The sequence below is a fragment of the Bos taurus genome, chromosome 10 (assembly GCF_002263795.3).
Source record: "Bos taurus isolate L1 Dominette 01449 registration number 42190680 breed Hereford chromosome 10, ARS-UCD2.0, whole genome shotgun sequence".
Taxonomy (NCBI): domain Eukaryota; kingdom Metazoa; phylum Chordata; class Mammalia; order Artiodactyla; family Bovidae; genus Bos; species Bos taurus.
In genome coordinates this window covers 16,535,135-16,543,601 of record NC_037337.1, presented here as the reverse complement: position 1 = coordinate 16,543,601, position 8,467 = coordinate 16,535,135, and positions in this window count along the sequence as shown.

Below are 8,467 nucleotides of genomic sequence, written 5' to 3'. Positions count from 1 at the left end.
GGAGAGTCTGCAGAGAGGAGCCCCGCGGTAGGTTGGACAGGCTTCCTTGCCGGACATTTTCAGACACATCATCTCTTAAAACCACAGCCCAGATGACTGTGCTCAGCAATCATGTGTTTAAAAAGCAATAAGACTAAACACTTTTCCGTTTCCCCTTTGAGAGACCATGTATGATAAATGATAGGCAATTTCATGGTTGGAGTTTCAATTTCCGAAAATATTAGTGCTATTCCCCAAGCTCCACTTCAGAGATAAATTCTTTTTGGCAGCCTCCTCTGTTGTCTCCTAATTCCCTGATTCTGAATATATTTGGAGGTCTGGTGTGAATTTCATCAGCTCATCCCCAGCATCCCCCTGTCTGGGCTGCACTGGAAAGGGTGTTACCCATCTGCCACTCTTCCAGGTTCTTTCAACATTGGCTTCAAGTCAAAGGTGTTTATTAAGCTCCTAGTCTTCCCATCCCTGTGCTAAGTGTCATCATGGTGGGTGTAAGGGAGCTTTTGATATCAACACAATCAATCCTTTGATCAACAAACATTGGTTATGTATCTAGTTCCTTCCAACTCCAAGCAATAGTAAGTCTACAGTACCTGATAGCTCATATTTGTTTCACATGGTCCTCATTTCACTGTTGGGGAAAGTGAGGCTCAGCACTAATGTAGTAGAGTTGGGATGGACTGGTGGAAGAGAGCAAGCATTTACTGAGCGCCTACGATGGGTCAGGTGCAGTGCTGAATGCTTGCCCATCCCTCTGCACAGGAGTAGAGGCTATTCATCCTCACAAAACTCAAGGTGAGGGTGATTGTCCCAATTTCACAGAGATGGGAACTGAGAATCAGAAAGGCTAGTCAGTTTACCCAAGAATTCTCATCCACAGGACCCACCCTGCCTCTCCTGGTGTCCGCGGGATAGATGGTGTCCCAGTCCCCATCGCCAAACTACGGGAGTTCTCTTGCTGGAAAACATCTAAGTATCAGATCGAGTCATGGGAGGAGACTAACTGGTCTTTGGGTTAGCCCCTTTATCTCACATTACTCAGCACCCTCCGCCTGCCCTAACCCTAGGCTCCCTCCTAAGTTTCCCAGGCCGGTGTCCTCAGTGTATCACTGCCCCCAGGACCATTCCCTGCTTTCTCTGTGTCAGCATCCTCCGAACCCTCTCCATCATGGGTCAGCTTCGATCCCTATGGCCATCTCTCCCCTCTTTCCCATTCACTCACCCCTGAGAGGGACTAGTTCATGCCTGGAGTGATATTTTCTTCTCTTATAATCTCATAGATTCCTATCCAAATACTGAGCACAAAGCAGGTACTCCGAAAATCTCGAGGGAGCACTGGGGTAAAATGAAATGGAATAGGTCAAAATGAGGTTTAAACTCTCAGACGAGAGCAAAGGGAATGAATTGGAACAGAATGTAATGGAATAGAACCAAAATGAATAGGATGGCACAGGTGAAAACAAGGAGGAAAAAACAGAACTATGGACTAGAACAGAATGGAACAGAATGAAAGAAGGCTGAACTAGACGATGGCAGGCTCGAACAGAATAGGCCAGCGTGGAACAGAATAGAAGCAGATGGAACAGAACAGACCAGAAGGAAACAGAACAGAAGCAGATGGAACAGATTAGGCCAGGCCAGAACAGAATGAAACGGAAAGGCCAGTCCAGGGTAGAACAGAATAATATATAGAATTCAACAATAGTATGCAAGACACTGGAACAAGTCTGAACAGAAGTGAGCACCACAGAACAGCTGGACTGTGGCTAACTAAATGTTAATATAACTGGGTAAAATAAAATTCACTCTATTCACTCAATAAATATTTATGGGGTGCTAATCCTTGCTAGGTGAGAAAAAAATGGACATAGTCCCGTCCCTTGTAGAACATACTGTCTGATGAAAGAGACCCCAAAAAAGACATAAGCAAGCATTAATAAATACACAATTACAAAATATAAGTGTCTGTGAACTACCATGAAAGAATGGACAGGTGGCCATGATTAACAATAATAGGATAGGACTTCCCTGATGGTCCGGTTGTTAAGAATCTGCCTGTCAATGCAGGGTCATGGGTTCAATCCCTGGTCCGGAGAGATTCTATATGCCATGGGTCAACTAAGCTTGTGCACTTTAAGGCCCGTGCTCTGCAACAAGAGAAGCCACTGCAATGAGAAGCCTGCACGCTACAATGAAGACCAAGCACAGCCAAAAATAAAATAAATTAATTTTTTAATAAAAAAAGAATAACAGGATGGGTGTCATAATATTCATAATGAGGAGGTCAGGAAAGCTAAGACCTAAAATGTGAGGAGGAGTCAGGAGACAACTGCAGGAGCAGGGAAGAGCATTCCAGGCAAAGGGAACAGCATGCACGAAAGCCCTGAGGTGAGAAAGTGTTTCGCCTGTTCAGGAAGCTTAAAGAATATTGATGTGAACAAAGCTCATGGCGCAAGTCCTAGAGTGACAGGGGAGGAACAAGAGAGGCAGGCAGGGGCCCGACATCAGAGGGCCTGGTGCGAGTTTGGAGTTCCATCTAAGTGTAATGAGAAGCAACTGCAGGGCTGGTAACTACAGCATGTTCAGTGCCTCCTCCTCACTGTGGTAAAGGAATGAATGAGGGCAGGGAGGCCGTGTAGCCATCTACTACAGTCGACCAGGTAGCAATGTCAGTGGCTAGGAGAAGGGTGGCAGTGGCCCCAAAAGGGAAGAGATGCAGGAAGTGATGCAGCCAACTGGAGAAATATTTGTAAACACAGCCTAGGGATTTGCCAATGTTTTGGATGAGGGGCTGGCAGAAAGGACAATCTGAAAGTGCTTCCGGGGGGCGGTGGTTCTATTATCTGAGATGATGCTAAGGAGAGGTGGTTTAAGGAGGAAAACCAAGTTCTCTTTTAAATCCTAAGGCTCAGATGCTTAGGTTGGGTCCAAATAGAGATGTTAAGCAGATTCGGAGACAGAAGCCTGGAGCTCTGAGCTGGAGGTCTAAATTGAGGAGTTGTCAGCATATAAATACTGTGCGTGCTTTGGGACTGGATGAATCATACATGCAGTCGTGCAATGCAGAACTTTATCAAAGCATGTTCCGTGGACTACTTGCATCGTAATCCCTTGGGGTACCAGTTGAACATGCATATTTCTAGGCCTCCAGGCCACTAAAATGGATCTCCAAGGATGGGGTTCAGGGTTCTGCATGGTTAGCAATCACCCTGGAGTGTTTGGATGGCGTCTAACACATGTGAAACACTGATCTGGGAGAAGAGTGGAGGGCAGAGCCCCATTACTGAGAAAGGAGTACATCTGCACATCAAGAAGGAGAAGCCAGCAAAGGAGACAGAAGATAGCCAGAGAAATAGGAGAAAAGTCAGGAGAGGTTGGTGTCTCAGAGGCCGAGAGAGGAGGGGGTGCCAGGACCTGGTGATGAACCGAGCCTGCAGGCTCTGCTGAGTAGGATGAGCCCAGGAGGGTGACCATGGGACATGGAAATGCACACATCCCTGGTGGTGGGAGGGGTACTGGGCCACACCAGAGTGGACTGGACACAAAGAGGACGCTCCAATAACAAAGTGGGAGCATGGAATGGGTAACAAGCAAGATCTATTATCCAAGGCAATGGAACATTTGAGGACAGACCCTAAAGTTCATTTCACACATGTGATTTTGTCCTCTGTGGTCACAGCTTCTGGAGTCCTCTGGCTTAGGGGAGTAGATATGCTAACACATACCAGCAGGGCTTCTTTCCCACCTCTCTCCCACTGGGCTCAGCATCCTCAGATGTTCCCCTCCTCCTGAGAGACCACACAGTGGAGAACTTCCCTTAGGTCCCATCTCTCTCCCTAAGCATGCTCCCTCAGGTGGCTCTCCCCTCCTCTTTAGAGCACTCTACAGGCTGCAGCCAGCTGTGCAGATGCTAAGGGCTCACTGTGATCTGTATTCTTGGGCCCCACCTCCCAGGAGTGAATGGCTAAGGCTGCACACAGCAGGTTGGCAAGACAGCCATGTTTGGCAAGAAAGCCTTCCTGGCATCACACAGATCTTCTTGACCACCCCCTAAGCAGCTGCCCAGTCCACCTAGAACCCTGATGTTCAATAAGTGATGAAACAGGCACCTTTTAAAAGATACGTTCAACTACATATTAGACTTTCATGTTCACAAAACAGAAACCAAAAACCCATTGCTTTATAACACAAACCTCAAAAAGAAAGAAAAACAAGTCAACAGCATTTTCTTATTGATGGAGGTACCAGAAACAAAAGAGATTTTCGACTGAGGATCAATCCCTGGGTGATCCTTCAAATCTAAAGTTGGGAAGAGGGTGTTTATGCTTTTCAAAAGGTTAAATAATATTAGGAGGTAGTGGCAGGAGCGAGGCCCACCCTTGCTTCCCCTACATGGGAATTTCTTTCTGTTACAAGTATGCCTCCCCAGCTTATGCCCCCAAGGGGCCACACACACCTCAGAAGACCCAAAAAGCCCCTGCCATCCATCTGGAGGCAAATTCCTGGCAAGGAGCAGCTTGGAGAGACTTCACAGCCCTCCCCAAACCTCTCCAGAAGAATCTGTGGCAGCAGAGGGATTTTCCCCAGGAGAGCAAACGACAACACAGCGCCTGTTTGTTTTTGATGCAGCAGGAAGCCAGGAACATCTGCTCCAAGAAGCCACTTGAAAGATAATCAGGCATCGATGTTGGCAAAACAGCTGTGTGGCAGGCAGGAAAATGGGTGGCGGGGAGCTGGGAGGGTGGGGGAATAGGAGGAGGGAAGTTAAGCTCTGAGCTAGGAGCAGCCGCCTGGGAACTCAGTCTGGGAAGCCCCCCACCCCGGCCCACCCCCACAGAGCTTGGAGGGAGTTCCTGCTTAGATGAGAGCAGCTCATGTAGGAAATCCACTTTGCTAAGATCCCTAATTGTCCTCATGGAGAAATGCTGGGTCTGTTTTACATTTCTTGCAGGGCTCGACTCAGTTTTTAGGACAGGACTGAAAATGTTGTACTTGTCCTAAACCCGTGATCCTGGAAAACAGCAAGGTAAAAGAAATCCGTGCCCCGCCCCCATCTCTTTGTGTTTTGGAAAAGATAGTTCATCACCATCCTTCCCCATGTGACTCAGATAGGACTTATAATGTCCCCCTGTTTATTCATTACAGAGCAGACACAGACTCTCCAAATTCCACTCCCTTTCCTATAAAGATAGGTGAACTGTTTTGTCCCCACTAATCAACAGGAACAAGATGTTTGTTAACCAAATGAGTTAAGTTTCTCTCCTTCATCCAGGCTCCTGTACTTGAAGCCACCTTCAGCCTGAGCCAGAGAACAGCCCCTCTTTAACAGCCCCTCTAAAGAACAGGCTGGCCTCAGGGTAAAACATCCTCTGATCAATTGTCCTTTTGAAGAGGATGATGCAAGGGGGACAGATCACTCTTACTTGTCATTTCTGGGTCAGTCCATCACTCACACACACAGTACTGATTACATTAATCAAAAGCGTGTGTGTGTGTGTTCTGTCATAGTGTGACTCCTCCCAGAAGAAGACCCTGAGACAAGGATTTGAGGAAAAGTAGTTCATTTGAGGGGGCTTCCCCGGTGGCTCAGACAGTGAAGAATCTGTCTGCAATGTGAGCAACTCAGGTTCAATCCCTGGGTCAGGAAGCTCCCCTGGAGAAGGGCATGGCAATCCACTCCAGTATTCTTGCCTGGAGAATTCCATAAACAGAGGAGCCTGGTGGGCTACAGTCCAAGGGGTCACAAAGAGTCAGACACGACAGTGATATAACCGAAGGAAGCACCAAGAAGGCAGTGTAGGAGGTGGGCGGGGAAGGGAAGGTGACCAGTGCCAGCTGTATTAATGGGCAAGTGGCCGCTGTGAGTAGGCAGCAGCTCATTTGGGAGGTAGTCAGTCAACTCCTATTTTTCCAAAATCTACCTATACCCCAAAGTCCTCAAGCTTTCCCTCCTGTATGGAATTTCTCCCCATGGGTGTCCCAGAATGTAGGAAAAGGAAGGGTCATTTAGGACTCTGGTTTTCAAGCTGCCTTCCCCATGGACATCCAGGACTCTAGGAGATACTTCAATGGCTACTAAGGCCCAGGAACTAGTGGTCAGGCAGCAATCTCCACCCTCACTTCAATTGAAACATCTCCATTTTTCTCCTTGAAGTATTAGGCATCCACTTACAATATTTTTAGAAGCATTCAGCAGCTTAAAAGTAAAGTTCAGGTTTACTTCTAGTTCCAGAAGATGAACCAGACGCGCTTTCCCCTATTCCTCATGCTAAGTTGAGCTGGATCCCTGGATGTTACATATGAAACAATCACAGGCAGACGCTGAGAGGTGGACAGACCAAAGCAGACCAGCTAAGGATACCATGGCCCCAGGAACTACACACTGATGATTTCCCTGGATTTTTGTTGTGTTTCATACATCCCAGACTTGGAGCTGAAGAAACCAACAACCCAGAAACTCCAATGACCACATATTTTTAAAAAGTCCCAACAAAATCTTGTTCTCTTGTCACAGGACAAGTAAAAGGGCAGCATGAAAGTGCTAGTCGCTTAGTTGTGTCTGACTCTGAGACCCCGTAGACTGCAGTCTGCCAGGCTCCTCTGTCCATGGGATTTTGCAAGCAAGAATACTGGAGTGGGTTGTCATTCCCTTCTCCAGGGGATCTTTCCAACCCAGGGATCGAACCCAGGTCTCCTGCATTATAGGTGGATTCTTTATCTTCTGAGCCACCAGGGAAGCCCCAAAGGGGCAGCCTAGAAAGACAGAAAACAGTTAAACACTAGCTATTCTACTCTAGCCAAATACTACAGAATAAAAAAAACTGTGCCCCCCCCCCCACCCATGCCAGCAAAGGTCAAGTGGGGAACTTAGAATTCCACCCTACTTGATAGTAACAAGGCATTCCCTCTATCTCCCCACTGGGATGTGGTATTAGAGAAGGTCTAGTGGAAAGCCAGAGTTCAGGTAACACGGCCACCCACCACTCAGTAGCAGTGAAGACTGCCAGAACCAACCCCACGCATGGGTGATGGGGCTCCCCCTCACATATCAATGGAAGCTGAGTGCAGAATCTGGACTTCTTCCCCACTATTCAGGGCAGGTGTCTTCCCACCTTGCCCTGGCTGGAGTGGTGTCCAAAACATTCAGCCAAACCAGAGGGCTTAAAGTAGGATCCAGAGTCTCATAACATAATACAAAAAATCCAGATTTTAATAAAAATTTACTCATCATACCAAAAAAGATCTCAAGTTTCATGGAAAAAACAATCAATAGATGCCAACACCAAGATGACAAAGATGTGAGAATTATCTGTGACAAAGATTTGAGGGCAATTATGATAAAATGCTTCAATGAGAGATTATGAACATGCCTGAAAGACATGAAAAAATATCCTTAGGCTTCCCCTGTGGCTCAGTACTAAAGAATCAGCCTGCCAACGCAGGAAACACAGGTTTGATCCATGATCTGGAAAGACCCCACATGCCGCAGAGCCACTAAGCCTGCGTGCCGTAACTACTGAATCCTATGCACCCTAGAGCCGGTGCTCTGCAACAAGAGAAGCGACAATGAGTTTGGCGACTAGAGGGTACTCCCTACTCACTGCAGCTAGAAAAAAAGCCTGTGCAGCAACGAAGACCTAGCAGAGCCAAAAATAAATCAAATTATTTTTTAAAAATAGCTTCAGTGAAGAAATAGAAGATATAAAGGAGAAATAAAAGTAAATTTTATAACTAAAAAATACAGTAACCAAAATTTAAAATTCAGCGAATGGGTTCTACAGCAGGGTGGAGGAAATGGAGAAAAGGAATTGGTGAATTGGAAGATAGAATAATACACACAACCTGAAAATAAAAGAGAATATAGACTAAATGAATAAACACAGCCCTGCAGACCTGTGGGACTATAACAGAATATCTAATTTCATGGCCCTGGAAGTCTTGGGAGGAAGAGAGAGAGGGCAGGATTGAAAAAGCTTAGAAGAAATGATGCCTGAAAATTTCCCAAATCCTGCTGCTGCTGCTGCTAAGTCGCGTCAGTCGTGTCCGACTCTGTGCGACCCCGTAGATGGCAGCCCACCAGGCTCCCCCGTCCCTGGGATTCTCCAGGCAAGAACACTGGAGTGGGTTGCCATTTCCTTCTCCAGTGCAGGAAAGTGAAAAGTGAAAGTGAAGTCGCTCAGTCATGCCTGACTCATAGGGACCCCATGGACCGCAGCCCACCAGGCTCCTCCGTCCATGGGATTTTCCAGTCAAGAGTACTGGAGTGGGTTGCCATTGCCTTCTCCATCCCAAATCCTAGTAAGCCTTAAATGGGACAAAGTCAAAGAAGCCTATGCCAAGACTCTGGAAAGTAAAAACAAAATCTCGAAAGCAGTTAGAGAAAAATGACACTTCAGTTACATAGGAAAAACTATTTAAACAACATATTTCTCATCAGAAACCACGGAAGCCAGAAAAAGTGGCACAATGT